This window comes from Ovis canadensis, chromosome X (assembly GCF_042477335.2).
Source record: "Ovis canadensis isolate MfBH-ARS-UI-01 breed Bighorn chromosome X, ARS-UI_OviCan_v2, whole genome shotgun sequence".
In the NCBI taxonomy this organism is placed as follows: domain Eukaryota; kingdom Metazoa; phylum Chordata; class Mammalia; order Artiodactyla; family Bovidae; genus Ovis; species Ovis canadensis.
In genome coordinates, this window is record NC_091727.1 from 34349236 (window position 1) to 34365149 (window position 15914).

The following is a 15914-nucleotide window of genomic DNA, read 5'->3' on the forward strand; positions in this document are numbered from 1 at the left end:
GTGTACATGAGTGGATGAATGGATAAAGAAAATGTGGTCCCTCTCTACATATAATTCAGCCATTAAAAAGTGAAACCTTGCTATTTGTGACCACGTGGATGGACCTTAATGACATTATATAAGCTAAGTAAAATAAGTCAGACAGAGAAAGGCAAATACTGTATGATCTCATCTATATGTGGAATCTAAAATGAAAAAAAAAAGAGAGAGAAAAATAAGTCATAGATACAAAGAACAGAACAGATTGGTGGTTGCCAAAGTTGGGGGGTGTTGGTGGGCAAAAATGGATGAAATGGTCAAAATGTACAATTTCCAATTATAAAATAAATAAGTAATGGGGATGTAATGTGCAGCATTGGTGACTATAATTAATAATACTCTGTTGTGAAATTTGTAAAAAGAGTAGATCTTAAAAGTTCTCATCACAAGTTAAAAAAAATATGACTATGTATGATGATGGATTGTGGTGATGATTTCCCAGTATATCCAAATACTGAATTGTTATGTTGTATACTCAAAACTAATAAAATGTTATATGCCAATATCTCTCAATATATAATAAAACATGGCACCAAATTATTTGACACCCTGTTCACTGAAAGATGGAATATATGTACTCTTCCACTGAATTTAAATTGTGAAACTTCAACCAATAGAGCATGGTGGAAGTGATGCTGTATGACTTCTGAGGCCATGCAGCTTCCTTCTTGTTAGCTGGAGCACTTGTATTTGGATCCCAGAGCCACCATGTAAGGAGTCTGAATACAGGATAGGCCATGTCAAGGTATTCCCCCTGACAGAAACTACTGAGTCCAGCATCCTAGCCACCTCTGTCAAGACAACACACCAAGTCACGCTATCTCAGTAGATGAGGCCATCTGTTCACTAAACACCCCTGGCTCTGTTTGAATTTCTGACACAGAAGTTTGTGCTATAATAAAATAACTGTGGTTTTAACATGCCAAGTTTTGGTATCGTTTATGAAGGAAACCCAAACTTCAGGAAAATAAGCTTTATATATATATAAGCTGCTGCTACTGCTGCTAAGTCGCTTCAGTCGTGTCTGACTCTGTGCGACCCCATAGACGGCAGCCCACTAGGCTTCCCTGTCCCTGGGATTCTCCAGGCAAGAACACTGGAGTGGGTTGCCATTTCCTTCTCCAATGCATGGAAGTGAAAAGTGAAAGTGAAGTTGCTCAATCGTGTCTGACTCTTCGCGACCCCATGGACTGCAGCCTCCAGGCTCCTCTGTCCATGGGATTCTCCAGGCAAAAGTACTGGAGTGGGGTGCCATTGCCTTCTCATATATATATATATATATATATATATATATATATATATATATATAATTTTTCAGAGTTTATTCTTTTAAAAAATTTTAATTGAAATACAGTTGATGTACATAACTGTATTATGTTAGTTTTAGGTATACTACATAGTGAGTGAACATTTGCATACATTGAAATGTATGAAATAATCACCACAGTAAGTTTACTAACCTTCTGTCCTCATAGAAATTTTTACAATATTACTGACCATCTTTCTTATGTTGTATATTACATCCCCTGGCTTATTTATTTTATAATGTATTTTATAACTAGGGGCCTCTATTTCTTAATCCCCTTCACCTATTTCACCCACTCTCTATATTTTTATTATTAACTGATATTTAGTGAATGTATTCTATACACTCTGTCTTTTTGGGGTCATAAGGATATAATGGAAAAAAAATCCCAGAAATTCCTATTTTCTTATAGCTTATATTCTACACAAGAAAGAAAATAAAAATAAAATATAGTCAATATAACAAGTAGTGGTAATTTCAAAAGATGACACAAAATAAAGCAAGATAATATGATGAAGCATGCTGGAGGTCATGGATGGCCTCTTTGACAAGCTGTAATTTAAGCAGAGATCATAATACAATGAAGTGAGAATGTGACTCATGTAAGTATCTGAGGGAAGAACATTACAAGTGAAGTGAACAGACACTACAGAGGCCCTGAGGTAAGCCCATGGTTGACATTTTTGAGGAAGGTCTCAGAAAGGGCAATGTAGCTTATGTACAGGGATTTGTGAAGGAGGAAAGATGGAGTAACTTCAGATAGATTACAAGATGTTGAATCATAGAAATTTTTAAGCCAAGTCTGCAACTTAAATTTTTTTATCCTCAATGAGAAGAAAAGTCATCAAAGACTTTTAAGTGGAGGGGTGTCATGTCATCATTTAAATTTTGAAAGGGGCTCTCTGGGAGCTAAAGAAAGAAAAGAATGTAGGGGACAGTGAGCATGAAAAGAGGGACTAGTTGTAATTCCTGAAATAGTGTGAGTGAGAGATGATGATGATAGCCTAAGGTGACCCTTACGAGGATGAATGATGGCAAAATGTTTAGCATACATCTCAAAGATAGAGTTGGCATGAATACAGTCCATGGGGCAATGCTTTCTAGGTAGAAATGTTGAGTGCCTGTGAAATGTACAATATTTAGTTTATTTAGATGTCTACCAGATCAGGGAGAAAAGTGAGCTAGATTAAGCATACACATTCCTTACATTTCCTTTTGCTTACAACTCCAAAACCATCTCCTGGTTATACTACTCTTTATCTAATCCTCATCTCCCCCTCCCACAAACAACCCTCCATGTGGAAACTATAGAATTGGTCACTTTCCTCCTATTTACTTAACCTCATAACCTTGTAGATTTTCTCATTATAACATATATGCCAGGCTATAGTCTTGGTGAACAGAAGCTGAGTATGCACAATTTAATCTTTGTAAAGAACATCACTCTACTTGTCCAAATGCTTGCCATGCCCTTGGCTCATATTCAAACATAACTAGGTCTTCTTATATCATTTCTGTTAGTCAGTTGTATACATTTCTTTTATGTTGATGACCAGGATAATATTGGTATAATACTTAAAAATTTCAAAGTACATAAGTCCATATCTGTCTTCTTTACAAGAGTGCTTAAACAAACTTGCAGGAGTTTACACATGTTTTAATGTATACTACCTTTATTCTTATAATATTATGTTTCTTTCTTCACCTTATCAGATTATATCAACCTTGCCTCCAATAAAATATAGCCCATTCAGTGACTCAGATACTGAGTAATTTGTTCAATATTGTGGTTTTGGTACAAGTTTAAGTGTTGGTTTTCCCTTCTCTATGGGAAATTTATATAACATAACTCAAGAAGAATTATTATACTTTCTTCCTAACACTATAAAGAAAGCTGAGCACCAAAGAATTGATGCTTTTGAACTGTTGGAGAAGACTCTTGAGAATCCCTTGGACTGCAAGGAGATCCAATCAGTCCATCCTAAAGGAAATCAGTCCTTAATATTCATTGGAAGGGCTGATGTTGAGGTGCAAACTCCAATACTTTGGCCACTTGATGCAAAGAGCTGACTCATTGGAAAAGACCCTGATGCTGGGAAAGATTGAGGGCAGGAGGAGAAGGGGACGACAGAGGATGAGATGGTTGGATGGCATCATTGACTCGTTGGACATGGGTTTGGGTGGACTCCGGGAGTTGGTGATGGACAGGGAGGCTTGGCCTACTGTGGTTCATGGGGTCACAAAGAGTCGGACACAACTGAGCGACTGAACTGAACTGAACTGAACACATGTGGCCATAGGTTCTAAAATATTTTTCTGTTCCTAAAGAATTACATAATACTGATAATTAATTCCTGTATTAATAGTAAGTAAAACTAGAAGCAAGAGTTTGAATCAAGAAACTAAGATATAGAATTCAGTTCAGTTCAGTCACTCAGTCGTGTCCAACTCTTTGCGACCCTATGAATCGCAGCAGCCAAGCCTCTCTGTCCATCACCATCTCCCGGAGTTCACTCAGACTCGCATCCATCGAGTCAGTGATGCCATCCAGCCATCTCATCCTCTGTTGTCCCCTTCTCCTGCCCCCAATCCCTTGCAGCATCAGGGTCTTTTCCAATGAATCAACTCTTCACATGAGGTGGCCAAAGTACTGGAGTTTCAGTTTTAGCATCATTCCTTCCAAAGAAATCCCAGGGCTGATCTCCTTCGGAATGGACTGGTTGGATCTCCTTGCAGTCCAAAGGACTCTCAAGAGTCTTCTCCAACACCACAGTTCAAAAGCATCAATTCTTTGGCACTCAGCCTTTTTCAGAGTCCAACTCTCACATTCATACATGACCACAGGAAAAAACATAGCCTTGACTAGACAGACCTTGGTCGGAAAAGTAATGTCTCTGCTTTTGAATATGCTATCTAGGTTGGTCATAACCTTTCTTCCAAGGAGTAAGCGTCTTTTAATTTCATGGCTGCAATTAGAGTGAGAATGAATTTGGAATGTTTATATTCATTATTTACTCTTTCATATAGCTAGTCATATATACATATACAAAGTCCTAAGCTTTTCTTACTAATACCCACAAGATTGGTGAAAAGACAGAATATATACTATTATCTCAGAGAAGTCAATCAATGGCACCCTACTCCAGTACTCTTGCCTGGAAAATCCCATGGATGGAGGAGCCGGGTAGGCTGCAGTCCTTGGGGTCGCTAAGAGTCGGATATGACTGAGCGACTTCACTTTCACTTCCCACTTTCATGCATTGGAGAAGGAAATGGCAACCCACTCCAGTGTTCTTGCCTGGAGAATCCCAGGGATGGGGGAGCCAGGTGGGCTGCCGTCTATGGGGTCGCACAGAGTGGAACACAACTGAAGTGACTTAGCAGAAGCATACTATTATCTAGTGTGATAGGGTTAAAAAATACTGATAAGGATAGCAAATCTTGGGTAAACTGCTACTATGTCACAGAAAATGCTATGTGTTCATCAAATTTTATTTCAATTTTTTCTTGATAAGACCATATTTCCCATCCTCCTTAACAACTAAGTAAGGGTTGAGTGTCATTATCAGGCCCGGCCATAAAAATATCTGTGCAATTAATCTACATTCTCTCTTCCATCCACCATGGCAGTCCTAGAAATCATGTGCCTTAGTTTAAATGTTTTAGCCACATGATGGAGGGAACTTGGATCCCTAAATCACCACTTTGATTACAACCCAGGTAAGCCACCCAGCTCATTTGGTGTGTGACATGAGGAAGTAATAAATATGTGTTTCATTATACTACTGGGATTTCAGGGTTCATTTGTTACTGCAGCAAAACCTAACCTATTCTCATTTATTAAAGGAAGGGAGGAAGGGAAACAAGAAAGAAGGGAGAGAGGGGAAGGAGAAAAAAATGAAAAAAAAGTGATAAACTCATCCTAGGGCTGAGGAAGGAGACAGGGAAGATATTCTCTTGTTCAAAAGAGATGATATATTAGGCATGTGCCATTCTTTCATTCTAATTAAATACCCCAAACATACAGTAAACCACTGGCCAGAATATAACCATTTGCACATGTCAAGGTGAAGATTATCACTTGCCACAAGGTAGTTTTGATTTGGCTATGGCTTTTGCTTTAGATATTTTCCAGCAATTTCTCATTAGTCAAACTATTTTAGTGAATGGTAGAGAAGCGTCTACTCTGCCAGAAACTTAAACTTGCCTCATTTCAAGTCATTACATATTGGTACCTGTTGAGACAACTGTTATCCAGCTTCTGCAAATATTTTGTGGAGGCCAAACTTCAGAAACTCAGTGATTTCAAACTGGTGTGCTCTAAACGCTTGCATTTTGATAAGCCTTTCCTTTTGTTGCCTTTACATATAAGGAAAGGTTCGAAAATCATAAATTTAGATTCAACACAGGATTAAGGTATTTGTAAAAGTGAGACATCATTCCTGGTAAACTATCCATATCTTTATCATTACAAATTATAAAATCATTACATTTACTCTCTCTAGACATTCCCAAACACTTGTCCTGCCCATACTGACTTTTGTTTTAATGTTGCTTATTCATATACAAAACTCACCAATATTTGACTGAATACATCAATGATGCCTGCCCCCCCCACCACTTTACATTGCTGTATTTGTTGAGAGTATCAAAGCAATATCTCCTGCTTTTTAAGAGGATAAGAAATTAAAGACATTCCTTAAATTTTATCTTAAGTTCTAAGGAGTTGAAGTGAGAAATAGATACATTACCTACATTCCAATGTCAATGCATTTATTTTTTTATTATATAACATACTAATACCATCATGTAGAGGTTTCTGGACTCAATGCTTCTGTCCAAGGCACTTCACTGAGCATTCCTGATTTGCTAGAAACATATACATTGTACCAGTCTTGCTGATACTATGATGCAAGAGGAAGCTCAGAGCTCACAACCTTCATGTCACACCTCAAAAGGCAGATGGGATTAGTGGGCATGACTTCATATTTTTGGAAAATATAAACATGGCAATAAATCTCCATTGTTTTCCTCTATGGCCAGCTCAAGGCTCATGAATACTGGAAATAAAATAAGTGTAGAGGCTAAAGGTGACATATGCAACAAATCCACAAAGTCTAAGTTCCTTGACCTTGTCTAATGTTGGCTGTATCCATCCTGTGGAATTTAATTTTGGTGCCATCAATGCATGTTAGTGGGTGATAAAATAAGTTATAGGTAATCACAAAAATATGTTGGTGAGAGATGTGTGACACTGAAGTTAGAAATTAAATTTTCTGTGGAAAAAAAATGAAAGGAGACCCCCACTGTGACAGATCTAAATTAATTTATTAGAAAAAATAGATTAAATGTATACAAGACTAGTGACACAAGAGTCATGAGGAAGGTAAAGCTATGAGATAAGTGATTAAAACAGAAAGTAAAGGCATTTGAGACATGAAAAGTGATCTAGGTCCCCAAAATTACAAACTGCCTTTAATGTATTTCACCAAAGTTAAAGTACTACCTTCTTTCTCCTTGTGATTAATCATAACAGTAGCCCTTGGCCACATGAATTAAAGTGAGACATAAATCAAATTGACCCAATCACTACCGAGGAATTCTAATGACATAAACAGCCAGCCTCTTCTCCCCAACATATGGAGACCATACGGTAGACCATAAAGAACACTGGAGTATGGAATTCTGGTTTTAGAGCCATTATTAGTTTTATAAAATTAAACAAACAAGGAATCTCGTGGCTGTTCAGTGTTCCCAAATAATGAAAACAAGAGAGTATCTATTCTTTCTTACTATGCAAGTAGTTGCAATTGTCAAATAAAGTCCTTTATGTAAAAATATATAGACAACTATAGCACACAGGACAATTGTGAAATATTAGATTACCTCCAGAGAAAAGTGTTTAGATGCATAGTTCAGAAAGAGAACTACTGGGCATTGATTGTAATCTCATTTCTACAGATCTGAAGTGAATCCAGACCAGGTTTTAATCATTAGAAAGTTAATCATTTTCATTTTCACCAACCACATATATTGATGTGATTATGCTCACAGCAATGCACTCTGTCAGACAGATTTAACAACAATAATACCAAGTGAAAAGTTAAATACAGTATAGCCCTTTGCCAAGCAGCATTGCAGCATTTTGCACTTTAGTTGGGGAGGAATGGGCTAACATAGATAAAGCAGTTAAATAACAAGGCTTCCTTTGCCTTTACTGGAAAGTTCCAGTTTGATTTTAAGAAAAAGATAGTATGTTCCACACACACACACCCCCCCCCCTCAACAAAAGGTGCTTTGAATATTGAATCTCTGATGATATTTAACATAGGACAGACAAGATTCTGCCTTACTTAAGTCATAGAATATGTGCTTTCCTTTTTAGCTTTATAAAAATCTATTCTCCTTTTTCTTCAATTCTTCTGAAAATTGTAGAAGAGAAGTCAAATGTAAGTTCTTGAAAAGGTAAGGGCAAAGCCATCTGCAGTGAGCGATTGTGATTGAAATTTGAAAAGTAGCAGATACATTTTCTATTTTCTTGTTGTCTTATAATATTTCCTCTCCAATTGTTTCTCCATATCACTTTCCCACTTTTGTTTATGGCAGGCATGCCCACTTCAAAACTTACTTTTCTTTTCCTTTTTCCCTTCATGTACCACATCCAAATGATTTGCTAAGCACCATTCTACCACTGTATCATCTTTTCTATCACTTCTCTTGATTTCCACCAAAGAAATTCAGAATTTAACTTACTTTAGATTTCTCCTTTGAACATCATGCCCCAATCCAATTTATTCTGTAGACTGTTGACACTCTAACTTTTCTAAAATGTTCTCTTATTGTGAGGACTTTGCTTAAATATCTTCAATGGATCCTATTTAGAGAAAAATCCAAACAAACTTTTTGGCAAATCTGATATTTTTGTTTTAAAATATATTATAAATTATTTATTTGGTGATATATAGGAAATATTATCACTCAAAATCTTGACAATTAGTATTGCAGAGATAAGATATCTAAAAGTTACTTTCAGTTTCTCAGATTGCACATGGACATATATAGAATGACTATTAATCTTATACTCCCCAAAGGGGCCCACAAAAATAATGAGAGACCTTCTCTTAGATGGATGACTTTTCATTTTGCAATTAAAAAGGGGTAAGGAGGTCCTTCATCATACTTTTATTTAGGGGAGAAGGGGTGTCATGAAAGAACTTAAGGCCATTACTAATTAATAATATAAAGTTACAAAGCAGAAAAAAATCACAGTTTCATTGACTTCCTGCAGATTTTAAGTAGCTTCATGGATCAGATCTTGATAGTGATACGATTTCCTGGAAATATGTAAGATACTTCATAATGTGTTCAGATCTTTTAATTATTATTATTCATATGCATGGTTATTTTTGAAACTATATAACTTAAATGTTTTATTTTAGCAAGCAGACTGTTTATAGTAAAGGTAATACTATATTTTGCAATTATTCAACCTCTATTTATTGCACAGTCCATTAAAAGTATGTTTTATTTGCTAGACTAAGAGACGCTTTACCTTGTAATTTTAATTCCAGAGAATCTTTTTGCTCTAGAATAAACAACTTTACTTCAAGAAGTCTCAAATATGCTGGACTGGATTGGTGACTTTATAACTGATTTCCTTCACACCTTGTCTCTCTTTTAAGAACATTTGTCACATTTATTTTAATTATTTGTTTACATATGTAGTCTCCCTTACCAGACTGTTCATTTGATGAGGATAGTCATCATATAGTTTTTTTCCTTATCTTTTTGATCCTCAGCACATAGCATGATATTTTGAATATAATAGTATATATGAGGCAAAAGTTGATAAAATTTTAGACAGTATGCATATTAAAAACACAACTTAAAATATAGTTTATTTTTTGCAATACAGAAAGTGGTAGATAAGAGTAAATTCCTTAACCATCTAATCTGGATGTATAAAAAGTATTAAAATAATGATAAAGTCTACTGAAAATTACAGATGTGAAATAGCTGTAATCTATATAACTATATTATTCTCTGTTCCCTGCAATTTGCTGACATTTTCTATAGTTCCTTTTCATTGTTCATCCTCCTGTTCAAGTCTCAATTCAAATGTCATGTCCTCAGAGAGGACATTTCTGACTACTCTATTTTTCTGTATTTCAACATCCCATTTATCACTGTCATAAATATTACCACAAAAATCCAGTCATTTTGCATACTGGTTTACTATTTAATTTCTTCTCACTAATTTAAATTCCATATAGGAGTAGATCATTCCAATTTTCACCATTGTATCCTCAACATTTAGCAGAATGCCTGACACAGTTAACAAAGGAATAAATGAATGGTTGGCTGGATGGGCATGCAAATACATACATGTGTCCCACCAAGTTCAATACAACATTGTTTAGGAGGCTATGGAAAAAGTAAATAAAATAAAGTAAAATGAGATGGAATTTGTGTACGTCACAAAATAATTCCTGCTATATTTTCACTTTTGGACCTTTAATTGTCTGCTTGAGTTCAAAATTTATCAAATCCATCTTTTCATCATCTAGGATTGTATACTATTCTAAAGCTAGAATAAAAATTATAAAAATCATCTCTAATTTGATAGTTTAGTCCTTGGTGCTTTAAAGCCTACATTTTGCTATAAAAAGGAATTTATCATTTAATCACTTACTTCTTTAGAAATTATAGTAAGCATATTTCCTTGGCTTCAAGATGTAAGGAATATTATAATATACATGTGAGAACATTTAATTTGGCATTCCAGCTTAAGATTTATGAGAAAAACAGCATTAAATCTTACAGTCAGTTACACTAAAATGGATAGGTGCTGTTGATAAGGTTCAAAGCAGACCACCCCATCCTGGCATGGAGATTATTTTGAGCTGAAAACAAGCCAGGCCCATAAGACTCAGGAAGAAATTCTGAACTTCCCCTATATTGCCTGGAAAAAATTTAAGATAGGCAGCCTTCCCCAGAAAGAAGCTATCACCATAGATCACTACAGTAAAGTATAACTTAAGTGGGTAGACAGAAAGGATCCTAGCAAAACTCATTTGATCAGTGTCCTGTCTATGTCTGTGGATGACCCAGGAAACATTTGACTGCCAAATAGTAATTCATTTTGTCTTCCTGTGAATTACCTTACTTCCCCTTGAAACTTCATATCCCTATATCCTTCTCCTTAGTCCAGAATACACACACACACACACACACACACACACACACACACATACATATTCCTCACCTTGCCATCTTTGGAATTCTTCATATTTAAGTGGATTCCCTGTGCACACATAGTAAATTTGATTTCCTCCTGTCAATCTTCCTTATGTCATTTTAATTGCCAGCCAAAAAAAACTAAGAGGGGAAATTGCCCCTCCTTAACACTGATCTTTGAAACAAATCTTCTACACATAGTTCTATATAGTCTCAAGATTTTATTTGATAGGTAATAACACCATTTATTTTAATATTAACACCTTATTATTTTAATAATAAGGTTGCCCATGTGTGAGACTTTATAAACCATAACCATGCTTGCTGACAGGATTCTGGAGAGAAATAAATGAATAGTTAAAAAGAGTTTAATAAAAGGGGACTCAGTGGGGAAGGGGAATGGGGAGTTAGTGTTTAATGGGGACAGAGTTTCAGTTTCAGTTCAGTTCAGTCCGTCAGTCATGTCTGACTCTTTGCGACCCCATGAACTGTAGCATGCCAGGCCTCCCTGTCCGTCACCAACTCCCGGAGTTTACCCAAACTCATGTCTATTGAGTCAGTGATGCCATCAAATCATTTCATCCTCTGTCATCTGCTTCTCCTCTAGCCTTCAATCTTTCCCAGAATCAGGGTCTTTTCAAATGAGTCAGCTCTTCTCATGAGGTGGCCAAAGTACTGGAGTTTCAGCTTTAGCATCATTCCTTCCAAAGAAATCCCAGGGTTGATCTCCTTCAGAATGGATTGGTTGGATTTCCTTGCAGTCCAAGGGACTCTAAAGAGTCTTCTCCAACACCACAGTTCAAAAGCATCAATTCTTCGGCGCTCAGCCTTCTTCACAGTCCAACTCTCACATCCATACATGACCACTGGGAAAACCATAGCCTTGACTAGATGGACCTTTGTTAACAAAGTAATATCTCTGCTTTTTAATATGCTATCTAGGTTGGTCATAATTTTTCTTCCAAGGAGTAAGCATCTTTTAATTTCATGGCTACAGTCACCATCTGCAGTGATTTTGGAGCCCTGAAAAATAAACTCAGCCACTGTTTCCCTATCTATTTGCCATGAAGTGATGGGACTGGATGCCATGATTTTAGTTTTCTGAATGTTGAGCTTTAAGCCAACTTTTTCACTCTCCTCTTTCACTTTCATCAAGAGGCTCTTTAGTTCTTCTTCACTTTCTGCCATAAGGGTGGTGTCATTTGCATATCTGAGATTATTGATATTTCTTCTGGCAATCTAATTCTAGCTTGTGCTTCCTCCAGCCCAGTGTTTCTTATGAGGTACTCTGCATAGAAGTTAAATAAGCAGGGTGACAATATACAACCTTGATGTACTCCTTTTCTATTTGGAACTAGTCTGTTGTTCCATTTCCAGTTCTCACTGTTGCTTCCTGACCTGCATATAGGTTTCTCAAGAGGCAGGTCAGGTGGTCTGGTATTCCTATATCTTTCAGAATTTTCTACATTTTATTGTGATCCACACAGCCAAAGGCTTTGACATAGTCAATAAAGCAGAAATAGATATTTTTCTGGAACTCTCTTGCTTTTTTGATGATCCAGCAGATGTTAGCATTTTGATCTGTGGTTCTTCTGCCTTTTCTAAAACCAGCTTGAACATCGGGAAGTTCACGGTTCACGTATTGCTGAAGCCTGGCTTAGAGAATTTTGAGCATTACTTTACCAGCGTGTGAGATGACTGTAATTGTGTGGTAGTTTGAGCATTCTTTGGCATTGCCTTTCTTTGGATTGGAATGAAAACTGACCTTTTCCAGTCCTGTGGCCGCTGCTGAGGTAGTGTTTAATGGGGACAGAGTTTCAGTTTAGGAAGGTGAAAAATTCAGGAGATGGTTGATGGTGATGGTTGCACAACAATGTGAATCTACTTAGTGCCACTGAACTGTACAGTTAAATATGGTTAAAATAGTATGTTTTATATTGTGTGACTTTTACCAGAATAAAAAGAAATAAAAGTGGGGGTGCTTCATCCCAAAGCTGTGGACAGGATTTAGGGAAGCAGCAAGTGGTAATATAGGGCCTAGGCTGACATTGAAAAAGAGTCACTAACACCACAGAGGTCAGCCTCCTAGAACAGATCAATGCAGAGAAGTATAGAAAATGGAGCAGAATGGATATACAAATTGGGACACAGCACAATATAATGCACATGAAATGAATTCTGGAAATGCTTGATTTTGATACCAAAGCTTTTTAAATTTTGAGGAATTAACTGGTAAGTTTTACTTCTTTTTCTCTCTCTTCTTCTCTCCTCAAAGAAAACACATTGTATCTAAAAGGGAAGGTGTAAGTTTTACTTCTTTTTCTCTCTCTTCTTCGCCCCTCAAAGAAAACACTTTGTATCTAAAAGGGAAGGTGAGTCAGGTGGGTAGAAAATAGGCATTCCTATACACAGATGGTCTGTTGACATCTTTAATTTTTTAGCACATTAAGTGTAATAATATAAACTAAGCTCCAAATGATATTATCTATAATCCTGAAATCAAAGAGATGATGTAGTTTTGTCTTACAGTGAAATAAATGCATGCTAAAGATAATTTGAGTGCTTTTATTCCTGAAAATAAATATGCCTCGAGAAGGTCCTGTTTCCTACAGAGCAAGTTCCTTGATTCACTCTTTTCTGAGTATGTTACATATGCAATTTGAGTGGCAGGTATGCATTTGGGGAGTTTTAACCTAGAGATACAGTGAAAGTATACAAGAGAAATTATAAAGAGTATCTTAAGATCACAGTGGTTTCAAGGTAATTCCTAGCCCAACAAATTCAGAAGGTTACCACATTTTGTTCCTCTTTGTGTAGGACTGACTGGCTGTTGAAGATGCTTTTTACATAATGAATCTTATCAAGTTTACCTTTATAGAATTCTCTCCAGCTTTCAATTAATTCTTCGTATAATAGAGCAAACTGGGGATAATAATAGTAATGTACATTTCACCATCTTTAGTAAAATATATGGGGGCACAGTCTTTATATAAAGGGAAAAATTAGAGAATAAAATTGACTCAAATCAGGGGGATTCTTCAAAGGAAGTCACTCAAGAGTTTTCTTTTCTTCCTTCCATTCTTCCTTCTTTCTCTCTTATTCCCTCTTCTCTCTTTCTTCTTCATTCCCCTACACTTTCCCTTCTTCTCAAACAGAATATACTAACTTTTCACTAGGCAATGCCCTGAATAGCTGTAGGGCAATACATAGATTCATTGTGAAATATATATTCTACTCAAACATTTGACACTAAGGTGGAAATCAAGCCCCCACTAGATAATTGATAACGTTGTAGAGTTCAGATTAAAGTTTCATTAGGAAAAGCTTCTAATCAGCACCTGTTCTACAGACACTTGTTATTTTTATTTTTTTATTTTAGTTTTTTTATTTTTTTAATTTTAAAATCTTTAATTCTTACATGCTCAGATAGTTAAAATTTTCAAAATGGGTGTAAAATTTTTAATACTTCAAATAACATATTTTACTTCTCCTTAAATCATCTTCCTTTTTTCCACTTCCAAGGTTGAACCTTGGAACTTGGTTGAACCTTGCTGAACTTATCATCCAACAAGAGAGGGAGTAAGGGAGTGTGTGCCACTAAATAAAAGAGGTCAGATTTGCCGAAGTCCAGCTCCAGCAGCCAGGGAATCAGCCTGAAGGGATGAGTGGTGTCGGCAGGAAATGATGTAGCCTCTGACTCAAGGTACAGGACTACATGTTTATTTCAAGTTTCAGGTTCTCTTTTATATTTTTTCAAAAGCATTAGGTCAGAGGTTTGACATTTTCAGTACCCCCCCCCACCCAGATTATTGTCTCATTGTTGCCGTTCAAACAGAGTTCCTGTTTCAGTGATTCTCTCAGAATCGTGTTTACTTGTGATTACATTGTAACTCATGCTTATGTCTGGGCCGCACACCACATTCTTCAGTTATTTCTTATCTTTTTAAATCCTGCTTGCCCCTAGTATCCTAAGCTCACTATCTCCTAAAAAGGCTTCTAACTATTCTTAATTATTACTAAACCCTACACTCAGCAAACTTCCTTAGCCATAAACATTTCCCTCACAAACAGGTCTCAGATAACAATCCTTCCCATGGCCTCAAGCTGCAGCCTATGTGCTCATCCTGGGGCATTCTTTGTAAAAATCCTTGAACAAATGTCAATGGTTACTTTACAGATTATTTTTGGGCACAACTGCAGAAGTCTTTGTGCTTTCTCACGCTTCTGTCAAGAACAATAAGCACCTTAACATTCTTTCCAGCCAACTCAACTGAAGAAAGGAAGAAACAAGTCAGAATCACAAGCGCTAACTCCTTCATCCTGGTCCATGCCTGCGGAATGAGGATAGGGGGCTGGAGCCGTGCCTCCATTTTGTCATTAATGCCTAACATGGTTCTTGATAAGCTTTGCTTCTAAAATTGTTCTCTCCTTATCAAATTGTGCAGAAAAGTAGCCTTTTCAAAGAGAATATAGGTTTCTTAGTTTCATACACTTTTAACAAGTCAAGAACCAGACATGGTGAACTAACTAGATCTATTAATATTAGAGCTTAGACATTTCATTCACAGTGTACTGAAACTATACCTTCCACCACTAATGATGAACCATGAAACTTAGTGGCTCTAGAAAAAAAGGAAGAATATGATATGAGAGGAATCCTTACCAAAAAGGAAAACACACACACACACACACACACACACACACACACAATGGGAGAGTGGGAAGCCCACACATTCCCTTTTGGATGCTGGTTGGAAAGAAAAAGAATAGAAATAAAGTAGAGAAGGAAAGGAAGCTAACAGTGAGATCCATAGGCCTCTTATCTTCTCTCTCCACCCTTAAAGGGATGTGGCTTAAATTAGGGAGAAGAGAAAAGGAAAAATAGTCTTTAATTACACATTGTCTTATAGAGAACTTTGTAATCCTGCTATATTTCAGAACCCTCTTGGGCATGCCTCAGGGTTCTGTAGCAGAGTAATAATTGCATTCATAGCATGGTTAGACAGACTTCAATTAAGTATTCATGGGACACATTGGATTTGGGGAGGGATGATAAGGGTAGGAGAAGACAGGGATGAAGAAATACCCATGCACCCCTCCCCCCCACCAAAGTTGAGTCATAGAAGTCAGCCCTTCACTTGGGTGATATGTTAGGAAGGAATTTACCCTACATCTAAGGCTAGCCAGAAATTCAGTTCAGTTTAGTTCAGTCGCTCAGTCTTGTCTGACTCTTTGCAACCCCATGGACTGAACCATGCCAGGGCTCCCTGTCCATCATCAATTCTTGGAGCTTACTCAAACTCATATCCATTGAGTCAGTGATGCCATCCAA